Source organism: Jaculus jaculus, chromosome 1, assembly GCF_020740685.1.
Source record: "Jaculus jaculus isolate mJacJac1 chromosome 1, mJacJac1.mat.Y.cur, whole genome shotgun sequence".
Taxonomy (NCBI): domain Eukaryota; kingdom Metazoa; phylum Chordata; class Mammalia; order Rodentia; family Dipodidae; genus Jaculus; species Jaculus jaculus.
The window spans coordinates 52,517,464-52,538,988 of NC_059102.1; the positions used below are offsets into that span (position 1 = coordinate 52,517,464).

General features: G+C 40.2%; 1 pseudogene; it reads left to right on the forward strand.

Annotated features, from left to right (window-relative positions):
- The first annotated feature begins 1,503 nt into the window (after window positions 1-1,503).
- Window positions 1,504-6,927, forward strand: LOC101595803 (annotated as a pseudogene).
- Window positions 6,928-21,525: the final 14,598 nt, after the last annotated feature.

Consider the following 21,525-nt stretch of genomic DNA (forward strand, 5'->3'; position numbering starts at 1 on the left):
AAGTATTTGCCATGTGCCAAGCACACAGGGTACTGAGCTAAATGAGACATCTTTTCCTGCATAGAACCTGGTCTAGGCAAGAGACAGGCATGTGTGATACATACTTACTGCCATACTCAACAGGAAAGGGAAAAATTTAGGTCATGGCAATAGAGAGAAATCCAAGGTTCCAAGAAAGGCATGGTGACAACAAAACCCAAGCATCTGACCTGTGTTTCTAAACAGGCTGAGAGAAAGCCAGGCCCAAGAAGGTAGATACTCGCCTTACCAACCTGTCCTGTGAAACTCAGTTTTGAACTCGAAATTATCTTCTTTCACAAGTAAAAACCCTAAACATAAACATTAAATGCATACATAGAGGCTGGAGAGATGACTCAGTGGTTAAAGGCACTGGCTTGAATAGCATAATGGCCTGGGGTTCAATTTCCTAGTTCCCACTTAAAGCCAGACAGAAAAAGTGGCACGTGTGTCTGGAGTTTGCAGCAGCAGGCGGCCTTAGCATGCCTGTACTCTCCACTATCACTCTCTCCCAAATAAATAGATGTTTTTAAAAAATCATCGATAGATATATACATGCATACATATATATACACACTGAATATAACACACATGTGGTACAGTTAGCTAACATACATTAAAATAAGTAAATATTAAAGTTAATGTAATAGTGTTAAGTAACATGCAATTCTAAGGGAACTGCAAACTTAATTAGAAACTTTTTTTTTCCCCTGGGGGAGTAATGATTCAAATCCAAATAAAAGAAGACCTTTGCTTTTGTGGGTAACAGGCTGGGTGTTCTCATGGATGCTGTTACTGATCTCTTTCTGTTTCATTTCCCAGAAATAAAAACTGTTTCCATTCCAATATTTCCACTTTCCAAATTAAATCACAGAATAAATGAATCATCTCCCATTCTTTGCCTCACAATGAAAGTTTCCAATCCACATTTCCCTTCTGAGTTTGACATATCAGATCTAATGTAGCAGTTGGTCCCAGTTTCTTAGCTTGTGCCTACCTGTTTCAATGGCATAATTGGGCTCTTCATTGGGGCACCACTAATTTTCAATAGAGAGTGATACTGCCAGATAGTGTGGAATATATATTTACATATCTTACATTTATTTACATTTATACATTTGTTCTCCCTCTCTTTCTATATATAAAATGTTTTCATGCCTGCTTCAGTGATATTAGTGGGGAAACAAGAATCCATTGAAATTCAGAAAAAATAAAATTCTTAAGTCATGAAGGATGAAGGACGTCGTAGGTCCTGTTCTAAATCTCTTAGAGACAGGCATGGTGACACACACCTTTAGTCCCAGCACTCAGGAGGCAGAGGTAGCTTTGTGAGCTCGAGGCCAGCCTGAGACTACCCAGTACTACAGAGTGAATTCCAGGTCAGCCTGGGCTAAAGCGAGAACCTATCTCAAAAAAGAAATAAATGGCTTTTCCTTGGCCTGCAGAGCTGGCAGATGCTCTGGTTGGGGAGGATGAGGGACATTGATGGCTGCCTCGGTTTGCAGTGACAGTCACTCTTCTAAAATGTTTAAACCTAGGAAGCACATCCCCACGGGGGTCTCACCAGTGTGAGCTCCTAAAACAAGCAGAAGCCACACTTGGAAGTGGCAACCTCCGCATGGCTGTCATGCTTCCTGAGGGGGAAGACAGAAGCGAATGAGTGGCAGTTAACATGGTGGACTTCTTCAATCAGATCAAAATGCTGTCGGTACCATCATGGGCTCCTGCACAGAGGAGAGCTGTCCCATGACATCAGCTAAACTAAAACATGAGTATCACTGGGCAGATGGAACAAACACTAAGAACCGCATCAAGTGCTCTGCACCGAAATATACTGATTACCTGATGACATGGGTTCAAGACCAGGAGACAATGAAACATTACTTCCATTAAAAACTCGTATTCCAAGCCAGGTGTGGTGGTGCACGCCTTTAATACCAGCATGCAGGAGGCAGAGGTCGCCATGAATTTGAGGCCAGCCTGTGACTACATGGTGAATTTCAGAATTCCAGGTCAGCCTGAGCTAGTGTGAGACCCTACCTAAAAAAACAAACAAACAACAACAACAACAAAAATATTGGTGTTCCAGTCAGTCTAGACCAGAGTGAGACCCTACCTCGAAAAACCAAAAAAAAAAAAGTGTTCCATTTCCAAAGAATTTCATGTCAGTGGCAAAAATGATTCTCAAAGGACACTTCAGGGTTTACACTCACATTTACCACCAGCCCTTCAGCCCTGTGATCCAACTTCAAGAGGAAGCACATCTTTATACATCTTTCACATACTTTATTTATTTATTTATTTATTTATTTTGTCTAGGAGTTCAACCTTATTGACAGATGAGAACTGGTGCCACTATAAGAACTAATTGAAAAACTCACTTCCAAGGACAGAGAAAAGTATGTGGAGCGGAGCAGCTGTCTCCTGGTGGAACTGTGTGGAATGTATTTGGGGATGTGTGGATGTATTCTATCTTGTTTTTGTCTTTTTTTGTTTGTTTGTTTGTTTGTTTGTTTTTTCTAGGCAGGGTCTCACTCTAGCCCAGGCTGACCTGGAATTCACTATGTCTCGGGTGGCCTGGAACTCACAGCGATCCTCTTACCTCTGCCTTCCGAGGGCTGGAATTAAACATGTGCACCAACCAAGACTGGCTCTATCTGGATTGTTTCTGTCTTAGGTCTGGCGGCTGGCTTGGGTTCCCTCTTCTCTATTCTGAATTCATAAAACCATGTCCTGTTGTGAGAGGAAGCCAAGAGCCATTTTCTACATTTGAAAGGGGTAAATTCTGTCATAGTCAATAGAGTAATTTTTTAAAAATAACCTTACTTAAGGGCTTTTTGTAATATTGTTGGAATATTGTAATTTTGTTGGAATTTGTAATATTGGAAACAAAAATGCTTACTGACTGAAATGCTGATGGATTGGGTTCTGTGTTGTGTAAACCATGGCAAATTGGGAGGGCCATAAAAGTATTCTGTGTTGAAGAGCTTTGCCAGCCTCACTTCCGAGATGCAGGCACAAATACAGGACTGAACAGAGCTCAAAATGATGCTAGGATTACTACAAACTTGTGCACGCTGTAAAATAGGCTGTCATAAAAGCCGTAGTTTAGATGGGCGTGGTGGCGCATGCCTTTAATTCCAGCACTTGGGAGGCAGAGGTAGGAGGATCACCATGAGTTCGAGGCCACCCTGAGACTACACGGTGAATTCCAAGTCAGTCTGAGCTAGAGTGAGACCCTACCTCAAAAAAAAAAAAGAAAAAAAAAAAAAGCCATAGCTTATCCAAATTGGTGATCTCCAGCTTTTACATTAAAGACACACAATTTGTAAAGGTGTGCATGTAGAACATAACTATAAAACAAGAAAAATGCTTTTTTAGTTATTTTTCATATGGACTCACACATTCTGTTCAATAGATATTTAAAGTTCTACAAGCAGTTCTTTCTCCATCTCTTTATATCTGTGACATTGGAACTCGAGGAGGTTGAAATGTAAGTTACCGCATTTTGGCTTCTTTCTACACGTTGCCTTTAGTGCTGTAAGTGTAAAACTTCAGGTTATGTATGGGATTGCCATCCTCAGAGGTGGTGCTGAACCGTGAGGTTTCAAAGCAATTGCCAAGTAAGCCATAAGCCTGTGCAATCCCCTTTTACTTCAGAGAAGAAGGGAAGGAGGGCATGGTTGGGGTGGGTGCTGTGAGCTTAGGGAAAAGATTGATTATTTAAAACCCTGGAATAGAATGGTATGTAGATTTTAAATCAATTACTTATAAACATAGTCTTAAAGCTTAATTTTAGTAATCAATTTCCCTGAGAAGTTAAAATATATATTATTAATTTTGGGTACAGACATTGCACATGGAATTTAAGAAGGGTTAGGGGCATTCATCACTTTTTAGCATTTCCACTCAGTGAATGAAGCTGGTATTTGCCTATCATTTTATTTTTTTATTTTTTATTTTTTTTCACAGTGGCTCACATCTTTAATTCTAGCAGATGGGAGGATCACCATGAGTTTGAAGTCAGTCTGCATTACAAAGCAAGTTTCAGGCTTAAGACTGTCTCAAGAGAGAGAGAGAAGGAGAGAGGGAGAATATGAGACTATGAGACAAGGCTAAATATGATCGCACACATTGTAATCCCAGAACTCAGGAGGCTGAGTGAGACAAGAGGATCACAGCAAGTTTGAGGCCATTGCCTATCATTTTAAATGACACACTACCTTCATGATTGGCTCAGTGTGAAGCATTATGACTTTGTCTTTTTTCCACTGTGAAATATTTCTCTTTGAAGTGATGTATAATGAAAATTCTACGTCATTAGTTAGTAGCTTTGAAATTTTATTTGACATGATTTTCTAATGAAATATTGTCAAGAGCAAGTTCAGGAACTTAGATTTTTGAGTAAGTATCTAATTTCTTCATGGCAGTTTTGTTCTTTAGAAACACACTTTTCAGACTTCTAGCTTTAATTTTGTCAGTTCTGATTAATCTGCTGTCCTCAATTAGAAATGTATACCCTTCTATTAGAAGTTTATGCCTTTTCCATAGTATAATAGAAATGTTTGCTCTGAAATTATACAGACTGCAAATGCTTAGTGGGAAAGAATCTAAAATGAAGTCAATTTGGTTTTGTCATTAATAGGTAGGACAGTGACACCCTTGCAATTAAGATCTCTGGGAGCTCCCCCCCTGCCATACACACTTTATTTCTAGCAGGTATTCAAGTACCAACTATAAAAGTAACAGGACATAAATTCACAGCTATTCAAATGGCGATGGATACGCTTGGTATTCCTTATTAGTACATGGAAATGTTTTCAGTGTGGATAGTTTTAACAGTGTTATAGCCAATCATGAATATATGAAGTGCTTCTCAGTGTAAAAAAAAAATAAATCTGACTTTGTATTAAAAATAAAACTGTAGCCAGGCATGGTAGTGCGCGACTTTAATCCCAGCACTCGGGAGGTAGAGGTAGGAGGATCGTTGTGAGTTCGAAGCCACCCTGAGACTACATAGTTAATTCCAGGTCAGCCTGAGCCAGAGTGAAACCCTACCTCAGAAAATACACACACAAATCTGTACATATTATAAGATAAAAAGAAAAGTAATAGGAGAGAGCCTTTAGACAAACATATTAGACAGTTGCTTGCTATATGGTTATTTATAAACCACGTACCTAGTTTCCTTAAAACAAATCTTTTAGTGTCAAAGAAGGTAATAACAACCATTATGGGTTGATTTAGGAATAAAATCTGACATTGTGACTTGAGTCCTCTCTGTATAAGACACGGAGCACATGATCACTCAAATCGTCTTCTGCGCTACATCTGGTGTCATGTCAACTTGGTGACCAAGGGTTTCAATAGCAATGTGGAGAGAGGACAGTGAAAGATTGTTTTTGTTCTTTTAAGCCTTTATATAGTGCACTGTAAAAGTGGAAAGCTATTATAGTAAATCAGTGCTTAGTAGTTGAGCTTATTTCCCCAATATATTAGATAGGAGTTTTCTTCCAGTGTGACAAAATCTTCAAGTGTCCTGTTTCCAAGTGTTCTCCTTAATGAGTTTAGGGGAAATGAAGAGAGACGTGTGTGACCTGACGAAGAACAGCAGCTCTCCCAGGGCAAGGCCTGGCACTGGACATGGCATTAGATGACCACAACCAAGGAAATATGCAGGAGAAAGACTCGGTTCAATAAAAAGTTGCTTTCATTTGGTTGGTTTGGACCCCATGACAGTAAGATTGAAGCTTGATTTTACAGAGGAGCTTGCTTATAAATGTCTGTCTGTTTTTCCTGATCTTTTAAAAATTATAACTCATTACCAAGCTAATTATTCTCCTTTGATATTTATATAGAGCTATAAAACAGTTGGTGTTCTCCCTCGCTCTTCGATAGGAGCACCCCACCAAATATCATGTAGTAAGTTAACCATAGACTTGTCGCTCACAGTGCTTTGGATAAATGTTGATAGGCCAAAGCCTGTTTTTGGAATTAATTTAAGTGACAGGGACTGACTAGCATTGTGAAGAGAAGCTAACAGAAAGTGAAATATTTTCAGTTAGCAGTAACTGCTGCTGGTTTTCATTTGCTGATGATTCACTTCCCATAGAAACACGCCTTAGACTACCCTAGAATGTAAGCGTGCGTTAGTTGGCTGGTGGCCTTGAAAGTCACTTGGCCTTAAGATCAAAGATTTTACTGTCTCTTGCCTTCTTTTTGTTAGTCATTGTAAATTCCAAATGGTAGCATGAACTATATTTGGGGGCAGAATGTGTGTCTGGAGTGGATTTCGGGCTGAGTTACTGCCTGGATGGTCAGGATGGATGGAGCACTACAGTCTCTTGCCCAAAAGCAGGAATGTGGACATTTATACTTTACATATATAATCACCAGTTTCCATTTCTGTGTGTTAATATTTTCCTTGCTATGGGAAAATAGCAAAATGACAGATTTCCTTTCTACCTTTTTCTACCCCTTTTCTGAGAGGTTTTGATAACCACTAAAATAGTAAAATATATGAGATACAAATATTGAGTTGTAGAACTTTTTAAAAAATAAGTATGTCACACCATAACATCCCAATGAGAGTTGGTCTTCAAAGGAGCTCCCTTGGGAGCAATACTTACTTCAGCAATGCTACAAAATTATGTTTCTAGACTTTTTCATAGATGCCATGAGATGTGGCGACTAACTATGCAAGAAAATCAGGTTCATCACTTTAATTGCACAGAAGCTATGTTCACATCTCAGTGTCGCCCACCTCAACCAGTAAGCAAAGTCCAATCACTTGACAGCTCTCTGAGAGCAGAGGCTGTGCTTCTGCAGAGCGTCTTACACATCGCTGCATCCTTTAGTAAAGGAGTGCTTTCTTGCTGTCACTGCTTTGAAGAAGACAGCACCATTTGAATGAGTAAGCCTTTGTTTTTAAAATATTCCATTTAATTTCCTTATATTTAAAAATCAAGGTCTTCCCCAAGAACTTGTTTCCTATTTTAATTCCTATTTAAAAAATAAACTTTTGGGCTGGAGAGATTGCTTAGTGGTTAAGCATTTGCCTGTGAAGCCTAAGGACCCCAGTTCAAGGCTCAATTCCCCAGGACCCATATAAGCCAGATGCACAAGGTGGCACACATGTCTGGAGTTCGTTTGCAGTGACTGGAGGCCCTGGTGCACCCATTCTCTCTCTCTATCTGCTTCTTTGTCTCTCTGTCTGTTGCTCTCAAATAAATAAATAAATAAATAAATAAATAAATAAATAACAAATCTTCTAATCAACAAGTTGGTGTGCCCATTCTCTCTCTCTATCGGCCTCATTCTCTCTGTGTCTGTCCCTCTCAAATAAATAAATAAAACAGAAAAAAAATTTAATTAAAAAATAAAGTTTTGAATTTTTTTTTTTATTTATTTATTTGAGAGGGACAGACACAGAGAGAAAGACAGAGGGAGAGAGAGAGAATGGGCACGCCAGGGCTTCCAGCCACTGCAAACAAACTCCAGACGCGTGTGCCCCCTTTGCATCTGGCTAACGTGGGACCTGGGGAACCGAGCCTCGAACCGGGGTCCTTAGGCTTCACAGGCAAGCGGTTAACCACTAAGCCATCTCTCCAGCCTAAGTTTTGAATTTTTTGACTACTACAGGACAGCTTTAATTAAAAGGACAGTATAGGAAACTATATCCAATATTTAAAATAGAAGTAGTTTAAGAAAAAGTCTTCTGTTTAATTTAAAACAGTTTTTCTTTCAAGTGAACCACTTAACTTTAAAAGACTGGAGATTGTTGCACATTGGAATAAATTTTATGTACTAATTATGCCATTTGTAAAATATATACAATTCCATAAGTATTTCACAGGTAATTTGTTTTTTTTTTAATTAATTAGTTTTGTATTCAGCAAATACAGTCAGTTTGGTACCATTATTAGGCTCATCCATGACTTACCCCCACCTTTAGCCCCTCCTTGTCGAGGTATATGGGTCATGCATTGTGGAGTTAGCCCTCAGTTATGGGTAGGATAAATGTCTCTGCATATCATGACCCAACATGTTCACATGTAATTTGTAACTTTAAATTTTAACTGCTTTTAGAAAAGAAATGGGACTAGAAGCACATTTGTAATTTGGATTATGATTGCACACTATGAAAACATCTTAATTTGAAACTTATTTGGGGCATTAAAGATATACCAATTCATAGTTAGGTGTGGTGGCACATGCATTTTTAAAAATTAAAAAAATTTTTTTGTTTATTTTTATGCATTTATTTGATAGCGACAGACAGATAGAGAAAGAGGCAGAGAGAGAGAGAGAATGGGCATGCCAGGGCCTCCAGCCACTACAAATGAACTCCAGATGCGTGCGCCCCCTTGTGCATCTGGCTAACGTGGGTCCTGGGGAATTGAGCCTCGAACCAGGGTCCTTAGGCTTCACAGGCAAGTGCTTAACCACTAAGCCATCTCTCCAGCCCAAGCACATGCCTTTAATCCCAGCACTCAGGAGGCAGAGGTAGGAGGATCTCTGTGAGTTCAAGGCCACTCTGAGACTACATAGTAATTCCAGGTCAGCCTGGACTATAGTGAAACCCTACCTCAAAAAACAAAACAAAAGAAAACAACAACAAAAAAAAGAATATACCAATTCATATAGAAACAGATCTATGTTTCAAGGACCACTGCTAATATAACATAAATGTCAGAGTTTTGACATGTTAACATTTATCATAGAAATCACTTATTCAGTTAACAGTTTGACTATATGAGATGATAAATCTCTAGAAGTAAATCTGTCTTAAGATATTACTGAAGCCGGGCATGGTGGGCGCACACTTTTAATCAAAAAAAGCACTCAGGAGGCAGAGGTAGGAGGATCACCGTGAGTTCAAGGCCACTCTGAGACTACATAGTGAATTCCAGGACAGCCTGTGCCAGAGTGAGACCCTACCTCAAAAAACCAAAAAAAAAAAAAAAAAAAAAAAGATATAACTGAGAAATTTAGTTACCTAACAAAATTATGGCTAAAGATGGCTTGAATTTTTAAGGTTTTACTAACAATTTAGAGAATTCAGTTTGAAGGAAAAGATTGTGCTCTATATGCCTGCCATTCATAGCTCCATTTATTTGTATTTTGAGAACAGAAAATACACAGACTAAAATACTGAGTATTAATACAGGTTCTCTCTCTCCCTTCTGTGCATATAATATTACACAATAGAAAACTTTGGATTAGAGTTCTCACATAGAAATAGTAAAATCACTGGCTTTTTCCAGAGTTTTATTTTATTTTCCTACTCCTTATCTGTGTCACACACATATGTGCAAGCATGTGTGCATGCATGCACACACACACACACACACAGCAGGTTGATTTTGCACGTGTTCATTGTTAGTGATTCTGAAGTACTTTTCTTAACATATAGGTTTGGGTTTGTTTTGGTTAACAGCTTTCCTCATGTCACTGAAGCTGTAATGCTGAGTGATGTAAAGGTAAACCTTATTTATTTCTTTCATATATTATTAATATTAAATTCTTGTAGGTGAATATTTCCTAGAGTTTTGCACAAGTTTTCATTTTTATTTTGTTGGTAGTGCAGGTTATAAAATAGATGAGTTCATTTTGATTTAAGAACACTTTTCTCCTTAAACTGCTCGGCAGAAATAACTCTTTTTAGGAAAAATAGTTTCTTGCAGCCACTAAATTGTATTTCTTATTTTTGTACGTGCATAACCAGGGTGGTGAGATCACTTTCAGGGAATATTTTTGTTCTATTTGAAATTTTCTTATACATTTAAGTTGTTACTTAAAATTGTTGCTAGGTAGTGTCAAGAAATCCTGGTTGAGGGAAAAACACAGTAAATATAAGAAGACTTAAATATAGACACCATTTCTGAAGACAAAAAGCAGAGAAATACTGCCAGTGCCAAGTAATGAATGCACGTGGGCAGCATTGAGACTGTGCAGTTATCTACAAGAATGAATACACACAGTGTCTCCATTAAAGTAACTGGATGGGGGAAAGTGGTTTAAAATAGGAAATGCAACATGTGTGCTGTATTGCAAATTGTGCCAAGATCATGCAAGTTGTAGTGTTTGCTTTTTTGTTTGTTTGTTTGTTTGTTTGTTTGTTTTTGGCTCACCAGGGCCTCCAGCCACTGCAAGCAAACTCCAGACACATGCGCCACCTTGTGTATCTGGCTTACATGGGTCGTGGGGAAATGAACCAAGGTCCTTTGGCTTTGCAGGCAAGCACCTTAACAGCTAAGCCATCCCTCCAGCCCAGCTGTAGGGTTTTGGATTAGAGTTTTAATTGTTTCATCATTGTTATTTTCAAGGGGATGCTAAATGTTAGAAAGTCTGTAATATTTTATTTGAAATATGTAAACAATGTATACAGACTTGTATGTGATGGCAAGTATTCAAATTCTAGTTTTTTTAAGGAAGAAACTAGATGTTTATAAGAAAAAACTAATAAAGTTATGTTTGGCTACGAAAAAAAATTCTCTTCGCACTTCTCCTGGACTGTTTGTATATAGAGTAACTGTACATAAACTGATGGAGAAAAACAATTACATGTAGGTAGAGGTTGCAGGTGCACTACAAAGTCCTTTCTATGTCTAAGACTCTATAAAATTACTTTGGGATGATTTATTGATGGACTCTCCCTGTGCTAGGCAAATTCTGTTTTCTGAATTGAATGTCCTCTATTTGCTTTGCAATTCCTAAACCTGAACTTCCTGCTGTGGCTGCCAATGCAAGGTAGAAATTAGACGGAAAATTAACAATGGTGAATAATACTGCTACTAAACTCTGGGAGAATTTTCAGTATTTAGCAACATAAAATGGAACCAATTAAAACTTTAAAATACCATAAAAGTTAAAACACAACAACAACAAAGGATAACAATTAGAAGACGGCCACGGGAAATTTGGGAGGTAGAGCCTTTCAGTAGGAGGTGTGCTGCTTGCAGCAGGCTTAGGGTTTCATAACCAGCTTCCCTCTCGCCAGAGTTCAACTAACACTTGCTGCAAGGATCCAGTGAAACGACTGTGAGATGCTTCTAATGATCCGTGTAGAGTGCACATTCAGGTTCTGTCCTTCCACTGGCTTCTCCACACTCTGGACCCTTCTCCAGCCTACCTGAGCACCGTGAGCCTGGCCTGAATGGGTCTGTTTGTATTTGGCTGCCTGAGGCCCCAGAAGGAGTATGGAGGGTGAAGGTGAGGCATGTGTTTGCCAGCTCCCACTGCAGGGGCTCATGGGGCTGTCAAGGTCTCTTAACAGATGGACATAGGCCTATGGAGTGACCCTTTCCACACAGCCTTTAGGCCTAGATGAGGTAATTATGCCTTGTCTTGGGCAACTGTTCTCTCCTGATGCTTCTTAGATACTCCCCAAACCATTGTAAATGGTCCCTTTGTTAAACTTTCCCCAGATTATTCAATGGAAGCACACCATTTGATAAACTAGCCAATAGGTCTATACCCTAACAGTTACAGAAGTAGCTGTGATTGAGTCTGAGCTAATCAGATGAATTATACATAGAAACTGTCTGATACAATGCAAATAAATTCTTCCACCTACAGAAGGTATTGGAATACCGCAGGTACAGCCCATTCTTTGATTCTCAGACCTTTCATAACATGCCTGAAGAACAGCTTTCTCGTTGAAGACTTTCTTCTCATTCAGTTTGCCAAGCAGAATGCCCAGTTAAGTTGGAATTTTACATAATTAACAATGAGAATTTTTTAGTGCATGTCACAACTATTATGTTGTTTATCTATAATGTATTCAATGTTTATCTAAAATTCAAGTTTAACTAGGAATACTGTGATTAACTGACAACCCTCACTGTCATGGGAAGATCTGGGCCCTTTAATTCATTGTTCCTTTTTTAAATTTTATTTATTTGAGAGAGAGACAGATAGACAGACAGAGAAGGAGAGAATGGGTGAACCAGGGCCTTCAGCCACTGTAAACAAACTCCAGACGTATATGCCACCTTGTCCATCTGGCTTATGTGGGTCCTGGGGAGTCAAACCTGGGTCCTTTGGCTTTGCAGGCAAGTGCCTCACTAAGTCATCTCTACAGCCCCATTCATAAGTTCCTACGTGCACATTTAAGAACACACTTGTCTATGCAGCTGGGTGGTAAGTCAAGCTTCATGTTTTATTAGTTCTTTCCCACAAAAAGAAAAAAAAGTTTTCCCCTCAGCCCAAGAGTACATGTGATAAATGCAGGTCAAATTTCATTCCAAAAAAATCATTTATACCTTCATTGGCCGCCAAGCCTTTCACGTGCCATTACTCTGTATATTGCCCCAGCCATGGAAATAATGTAGAACCTTGTGATAAGGTGCCTACCTGACTGTGACTAGACACATTGTATTTCTGACATTTCTAAGGAATCTGGACTAAAGGTATGAGGCAGTGTGTAATAACAGCAATAGAAGCTGAAAGGAGGACCTGGATAAGCTTTGCATAAACTGAACTCAAAGCTGTTGAGGCTGAGGCAAAGGAAATAGTCAAGAAAGAAAGAATAAAGCCGTGGTAGCTCACACATGTAATCCCAGCAGTGGGGATGCTGAAACAGAATGCTGTGAGTTTGAGGCCAGTTTGAGATACATAGTGAGTTCTGGGCCAGCCTTAGCTGCAGAATGAATCACCCCCAACCAAAAAAAAGCAGGGGATAGGTGTGATGGCACATGCCTTTTATCCTAGCACTCAGGAGGCAGAAGTAGGAGGATCTCTGTGAACTCAAGGCCACCCGAGACTACATAATAAATTCCAGGTCAGCCTGGGCTACAATGATACCCTACCTTGGAGGTAGTGGAGGAGAGAATATACCTGTTTAGCAGGAAAAAAAAAAAAAAAGTCTTGTGAAAAGAGTATCTAAGATCCATTAGTGATGGAAAACCAAGGAAATTTTCTTCACTCGTGGGATGTTCACAGCCTCTGAGAATGCAGAACCAGTTTCTGTCTCCTAGTTCCCTAAAGTTGCTTCACTTGTAGGGCTGGGGGTGTAACTTCTCTTGTATGGCTAAAACACCTTCCTCCTGGCTTACAATAATTTGAGTACCCTTGTGAACAAAACCCCAAACCAGCACCCTGGATCTGCACTGTGGACTGCGGGACCCTCGACAAGCTTGGCAGTTTTCAACCTTGAGGAAATTCACATGTAACCTCAGCCCTGAGGAGGTTCAGAACCTCAGGGACAGAAAAGGGAGTGAGCGACCAAAGGCAAAGGAAGTCATCTACTCATTCTGAAACCTAACTTGTAGGATCTGTAATTGGAACCCAGTGATGAATGGTACAGCCTCACTCTTCCTGATTCCCTCTTACACCTTTTCTCTCCATTGCTTGTCAAAAGCCAGCAGGGTAGTGTTGTGGCTATTGTTGGGCCTCATGCACAGAAAATCCACTGTTGCAACATAACTTAGCTCTCCAGAGAATCTACAGTTCCATTTAAACACTTTGTTCATGTAGCAATTCGTGCCTGCAGACTGAATATTAACTGCAAAATTCCAGAATAGCTGTTATATTCTAAAGAGGAAAAGGAAGATTAGTGTTGGAGGAGATGTGGAAAATTGGGACATTTATTTAATGCTAACTAGAGTATAAAATGGCAGAACTGCTGTGGAAAATTGTCTTATGGGTCCCCACAAGTTTCAACATAGAGCTGGGTGGTCAGCTTAGTGGTAGAGTCTTTGGCTAACATGTATGTCCTGGGTTTGAGCCTTCGTATTATGGGGTGAAAAAAGAAATTAATCATAGAATTAATATGTGATCCAGCAATTTTACTCCTGAATATATGACCAGAAGAATTGAAAGCATATGGTCAAGTATTACTTGTACACCGGTATTATTTATTTACTTCTTATGAGAGAGGATGTCAGGACCTATAAACAAGCTCCAGCACCGCCTTATGCATGTGACTTTACATAGGTACTGGAAAATCAAGCCCAGGCTGACAAGCTTTGTAAGCAAGTGCCTTTAACTGCTGAGCCACCTCCCTAGCCCTGTATACCAGTATTCTTAGCAGCACTAATCACAATAGCCAAGAGATACCAATAACCCAAACATGGTATATCTTCAGTCAACAGATTGCTGGCATAAAAGCAGACAAGTAAATTGATGGAATAGAAGACTTAGGAGTAAGACCACTAGGGGAATAATATGAATTGTTGAAAACACATTTAAAAAATCTATTTATGTTATTAAGAGAGAGAAAGAGGCAGACAAAGAGAATGAGTATGGGCACACCAGGACCTCTTGCCACTGACAAGGAACTCCCGATGCACGTGCCACTTTGTGTGTCTGGCTTTATGTGGGTACTGTGGAATCAAACCTAAGCTTTCAGGATTTGCAAGCAAGTGCCTTTAACTCCTGAGCCATCTCTCCAAGCCCGAAACCACATCTTTTAAACAAGTGGTGCTGGGAAAACTGGACATCTGCATATAGAAGACTGCAGCATGTTAACAAGCTAGATCATTGATGACAGCACTACCCACCTGACTATGTTGTTATAGAGCCTAGTGCCTCTGAGACAAACTCATTCATGGAAAATTACTCTGAGTTCATAGCCAAGGCAGAATTTTTTTTCCTGGTACTTTTTTTTTTTTAATTAATAACACAGTATGGATACATCATGTGTTGGTATCTTTTCCCTCCTTCCTTCCCCCTTCCGCTGGGGGCCCTCCTCAGTGGGGTTGCTCGTACAGATACTCCTTTAAAGCCAGATGAGACTAAGGAATTCCATCATAAGATTCAGTTGCATTAAAGTCATGCAGCTCTTGCTTCGTGGAGGCTGCTTGCAAGTTCAGGGCCATGCTTGATTCTTAACCATGCCGCTTTCTCCAAGCAGCCTGGTTATGACATTGGTTCTCCTCTGCTGAGATATCTGTCTTCATCCCTATCTTGTTTATCTGAGTGTAGCCAGGCCATCCTATTAAACCATCTCAAATACTTTCCAAATATATCATGAGGACTAAATTAATACAAATGCAAATCTGATCATGGCATCTAATGAATACAGAAGCCTGCTCAAACTTGTGCGGCTCGCACTGTCCTCTGAATTGGTTAACGTTGGATATGAGGACCGCGAGGGCATTTCTCGGTCCTGAGGCCTTCAGAGAACTTATCAGTTGGACGTGGTATCACATACTTGTAATTTTAACCCTAGGAAGGCTGAGGCAGGAGGACCACCGAGGCTGAGGTCAGCCTGGGCTACTAGCAAGAACCTGCCTCAAAATAGAAAATAAAGGACTCTTTGTCATTTGCACAAATCAGCATTAACATGCACAATACAATTTAAATGTTGAGATCCTCAGGGAAACTCTGGCTGGCAGTTTCTGTGAAACTGGTGGAAGCCTTTGGAGCATAGGTCCCTTTCCAGTTGCTGGCTTATTTGTCTCCACTTCCACTGATCTTTTCCCCCACCCTTACTGGCACCCCTGCTAGGAACTAGTCTTACCTGCAGAACTCAGATGCTGACTAATTCCTGTAAGAGTCAATTCTCCCCCCCACCATGCTTAGACCTCACCAAATGTGCTTTGTTCCTGGCACCATAAAAATCACAAGAGAGCCAAAGGAACTCAGAGCACATGATTTCTTTCAGTGCAAGTTACAGAATGACAAGTAGAAAGCTACTGTGCAATTATAAAAAAAAATTAGCAATTCTATTTCTCAGTACTATAACTTGGAAAACCAAATGCTCATTAAAATGCTAATGATGTCTTGAAAATCTATATAAAGAAAACACTTCTTAGCCTGTCATCTCTCCCATTAAAAGTTCAAATTTCTGAATGTCTTTTGGAAAGGATGAGCTACAGATCATTCATTTTCTTTCTTCCTTTTATTTTATTTATTTCTTTATTATTTTGTTGTTGTTGTTGTGGGTAGGGTCTCACTCTAGCCCAGGCTGACCTGGAATTCACTCTGTATTCTCAGGGTGGCCTCAAACTCATGGTGATCCTCCTACCTCTGCCTCCCAAGTGCTGGGATTAAAGGCGTGTGCCACCACGCCCTGCTCTTTCTTCCTTTTAAAGACAAAGTCTCATGTATCCCAGGCTTGACTCAAAATCCCATTATGTAACCAAAGATGATCTTGAACTCCTGCTCCTCTTGTCTCCAACACTGGTATTACAGATCTGTGCCACCATGTCTGCTTTACACAGGCCTGGGGATCAAACTGAGGCCTGCAAGCAAGCACTCCATACCAGCTGAGCTCCATCTTCAACCCTTCACTCATCTTCTCCTCAAATATTTACTGATTCCAGCACTAGGGAGGCTGAGACAGAAGGATCACAAAACACAGAAGCTATCCTGGGCTACACAGTAAAACCCAGTCTCAAAAAGGGAATTTTCATCTACTGTAAGCAAGGCCTGTGCTAGACAATGAAGATGTGAGAGTGAAGGTAAGAAACAAGGAGCTTACCTTTTTGCAGCAAAATCAACTAAGAATGTTATGGGAACACAGACAAGTCCCCTGATTGTGCTGTAGGAATAGGATGAATTCCTTAAGTGTGACATGAGCAAGGGAGAGAGCTGTTGTGGGAGTGAGGGGGGAACGGTGGACCCAAACTTGGGGTGGGCAGGTGAAAACATTAAAGATACAAGGCTCAAGGGACTTGATGACTAAACGGTAAGGAAAGGGCAGGGAGAGGCATAGGTATCACTGAGCTGTTGGGTTTGGGCAGAGGGATGATACTATTTGCTGTGATAGGCAAGAGAGGAATATGACATGTTTAGTTATGTTTCTAAGGCACAGAGGAGAAGGGAGAGGAGGGAAAGGGGAAGAGAGGTAGAAGGGTTAAAGACTGCTCATCTCAGGATTACTGATGCTGCCACTGGCCACAGGTGCTGGAGAAAACAATTATTATGACTAAACTGTACTTGTGCTTTCTTACTAGCTGTATATTGCCACTACCTCCTGATACTTAGAGACCTGGGCCATGCAGAACATGGGATGAAAGTGTCACACTTACCTAGGCTAGAGGCAAGTTGGGTGACTTAGAGCAAGGCCAGCTGCTTGGGCTAATTCCCCTGGGCTGACAACTCGGGGCAAGGGAGGATAACCACTCCAAAAAGGAAGAGGAGGTAAGCCAGAGAGAAGATAAGAAAGACACTATAGAGTTGTAGCCCAGAGGTCTGCTTTCCTCGGGTTCCCACCTGTAGTTTAAGGGTGGGTGTAGTGTGCACTTCTCATATGAGGCCCAGGGTCCTCCCAGTAAAGCGGCATGTAAGGAGCAGATGACCAGGAGATGATCAAACTAGGTTAGTAAGCAAGTAGGCTGAATAAACAAATCAAACAAATGCCAGCAGCTCAAGAAAGACAGTCAAATCCAAGGGAACAGGAAACTTACAGAGAACAAACACTGAGCAAGATTTCAGATAGAGGGAAGAGCCTTTATAATCTTAGGGAGCAGGAAATGTAGAGAGAATAAACACTGAGCATGATTCCAGATAGAGGGAAAAGCCTTTTTTAGCCTTTATCTAAATCTGTCCCAATGCATTGGATTCTTTGGGCAACACTAGCTGAAGCATCACTGAAATGCTATCTTCAAAGTGCTAGACAAGTCCCAGAGATGGAAGACGAACCCTATGTCTACTTAAGACCTCATGAGCAGGCAGCTTTGGTAACTGCAAGCACACAAAACCCAATACTTCACTCAGAGCCACAAATTAGAGTGCCATTGTGGAAGGGCTCAAGGAGGAGGATAGGTGTTTTTGAGATAAAGAGGGAAAGCAGAGACAGAGACTTTCACCAAGATGGAGAGATCAGGCATAAACTCAAAATACTTAAGGGTAGAGATATGTTCAACTCCAGAGACACACCACACACACACACACACACACACACACACACACGCGCACGCGCGTGCGCACACACACACACACACACGTCTGAAGTAGAGCTATAAGTCTAGATACCGTTTCAAATGATTCTTTCATCTCTAGAAGATTCAAATTACCAAAGTCTTTGAGAGTCAGTAAGGAATTTTTCCTAGGAAACTTAGAGATTGTAGATTTTGCACAGGCTCAGTCATGGATGTATCTCCGGGCTAGTAAGTGTGGACACCATGTGTGCAAGTGCTTAGCATGTAGGGCCAGTCACAGGTGTGTTCTGTCTTTGATTTCGCATAAGAAAAGCAGAGCAGTGACCTGCTGAATGTTAGTTTGAATTTTTTCCTAGCACTGCACTTAATCTTAATATCCAGTTAACCAGATGCACAGTCCTTGAGCCAAGTTTGTGGAGAGACTCTTCAGATAATAATTTTCCCAGAGAAAGCGGCCTGTGCCATCTTCCCCTAGGAGAAAACAATCTACTTGAAGGAGGCATGAAAGATACCCCACTTCCAAAGACCAGTGAACATTAAGACACCAGGATTAGGGAGTGGGGCATGAGTGGGTTCAAAGTCTGGACTCAGACTTTAAAGGAAAGCTTCACATTTACAGAGATGATTATTGTTATTATTATTTTTAGATAGAGTGTGTGTGAGAGAGAAAGAGAGATAATTGGCACTTCAGGACCTCAGCCACTGCAATTGGACTCCAGACACTTGTGCCACCTAGTGGACGTGTGCAACCTTGCACTTGCCTCACATTTGTGCATCTGATTTACATGGGATCTGGAGAGTCAAACATGGGTCCTTAGACCTAACAGGCAAGTGCCTTAACAGCTGAGCCATCTCTCCAGCATGATGATTGTTTTCAAATCAAATGTACTGCCTCCTAATTTGGAGCCCTAGGAATTATACTATCCTGTGGCCCTAGGTGAATTTCATCACTGTGATTAACAATAAAGCTTATCTTAAGCCTCCTAGAAGCTCATGTGAACAGGAAAGACTGATAAGAAATGTGTGTGGCTATCTGAGAGAAAGAATAATCTATAAAAGTATATGAAAAGGCTCAGAAAAGAAAGGTTGACCTTAGAGGTGAATTCTGAAAGAGAGTTCTTTCAAGTCATTTTATCCAGGTACAAAGTGGTTTTTCTGGGAAAATGTTTTCTATAGCCATTGTTTTACATGTACAAAAGCTGAAACAAAATTTATTTTATAGTGGACGTTGGTAAAGTAGAAAGCATAATCCTAAAACTTACTTCAGCAAAAGAGACAGTGATCAGAACTGAATTGTTTAGAGTTGTGTTAAATGTCACCCATTGAATTGTCTGAATTGACCTAAAGCTAATGGGCAACTACACAGATAGCATGTCCTTTCAGTTCTATTTCCTCAATTTATTGCTTGCAAAGGAGATTTTAATAGGAACTATGAGGGTTCAAACTATTCTTGCCAGCACAGACCTGGGCTGCTGATGGTACAATAGAAGTCAGCAAGCTACATGTGATAGGCCAAATTTGGCCACGGTTTTTGTGCTGCTAATAAGGTAAGAATTTATTTTGTTTCACTTTTTAACTGAATGAAAACATGAAACGAAGGGTTGAGAATGCAGTGCAGTGGTAGAGTTTGAGTAGCATGTATGAAGTTCAGTCCCCATCACTACAACAAGAAGAGGGGGAGGTACATTTAATGATGTGAAACTGAAATTTCAATGTTGACAAACAAAATTTTACTGCAACAAGTTATGCCCGTTCATTTACATGTCTATGAATGTTCTCACACTACAACTTCAGATGACATAGTTGGAACACAGGACCTGGCTTTCAAAGTTTGAATCTTTACTATGTGGCCATTACTGAAAAAGTTTGCCAACATCTGGAACAAAATGCTAATTGGTAATACCTTTGTGGGCTGGGAAGATGGCTCATCCTAAAGGCCTGGGTTTGATTCCCCAGTACCCACATAAAGCCAGATGCACAAAGTGGTGCGTATGCCTGGAGTTTGCAATGGCATTGGGCCCTTCTTATTCTTTCTGTCTCTCTCCCCTTGCAAATGTTTTTATCTAACTTATTTGTGACCAGAGATAGATGATATATAATCAGATAGATAGATAGATAGATAGATAGATAGATAGATAGATAGATAGATGGTGAGTATGGACACACCAGGGCCTCCTGCCAATGCAAACAAACCCCAGATGTGCCAGTTTTGTGCATCTAGCTCTACATGGGTACTAGGGTATTGAACTCAGACCAGCAGGCTTTGCAAGACAGGGCCTTTAACCACTGAGTCATCTCTCTAGCCCTCTCCTTGCAAGTAAATTAAGATATTTAAGAAGAAAGAAAAGGAAATACTTTTGTGGTAGTACATGCATCTGGCCCTGACTACCCATTCTACCCATTCTCATTCTTCTCTCTATGTCTCATTCTCTGATCACAAATACATATTATTTTTTAATGAAAATTAACAGAAAAGAAAATAGCCAGGTGTGGTGGCACATGCCTTTAATCCCAGCACTTGGGAGTCAGAGGTAGGAAGATCACCTTGAGTTCAAGGCCACCCTGAGACTATATAGAGAATTCCAGGTCAGCCTAGGCTAAAGAGCAAGACCCTACCTAAAAAAAAAAAAAAAAAAAAAGCCTAAAAAAATGAAAATACTTTTTCATTTTCTATTTCCCTGGCTAAATTCAAATAAAATTAAAAATATTTGCACAAAAAATACAAAAAATAAATATTATGTACAATGTGACTTTATCTACAAATTTAAGTAAAATTAAGCAAAGTATTATTTATAACACAATAGTCGTTACACTTAAACCATAGAGGATTATCTCTACTTTTGCCTATCCATCTTTTCATCCATTTATGCATAACAACATACCTAGAATTATGTTCGTCATTATTTGGCATGCTGGACTTTTGGTGGGTATTGCTTTATTTTTCTTCCTCGTCCTGTTCTTTTTAATGTTTTCTTGATTTTTATGTACTCTTTTCATCACTTTTACAATTGATTGATATATAAAAAAACTCTTTTTGTTTTAAAGTTCTTTGGATTTAGACACATGTATAGTCATCTAGCTGCCCCCAGAATCAAAGAGCAGCTGGATCTCCACACAGGCTTCCTTCATCTTACTTCCCTGGACTCAATCCCTCACCCATACCAAATGACCAGTGCATTTTCTCTACCTACCATTCTCCCTTCCCAGTATTTTGTATTAATGCAGTAACATGGTATGTAGCCTGTAAGCCTGGCTTCTTTCCCTTACTTAGGGTAAACCTTTTGAGGTTGGTTTGTTTGTGTTTGTGTCTCTTAATAGTTTGTGCTCTTTATTACTGAGCAGCTGTGGCTCATTAGCTTTCTGATGCTGTGACAAAATACCCAAGAAAGAGTAAAAGGAGGAAACATTTATTTTGGCTCACAGTTTCTGAAAATTTGATCCCTGGTCACTGGGCCCAGTTACTTGCAGGCCTGTGGCAAGGAGTTATATTGCGGTGGCTGAAATGGCAGAGCAAAGCTGCTTACCTCGAGCGGCCAGAAAGCAAAGGAAGCATGAAAGGGCCCTCATCGACCCCGAGACTCTACTTTTCCGAACTAAGTCCTTGCAGGTTCTACCGCCGTCTACGAGCACTACTCTGGGACAAAGCCTTCAAAACATGGCTTTGGGGGACACTTGA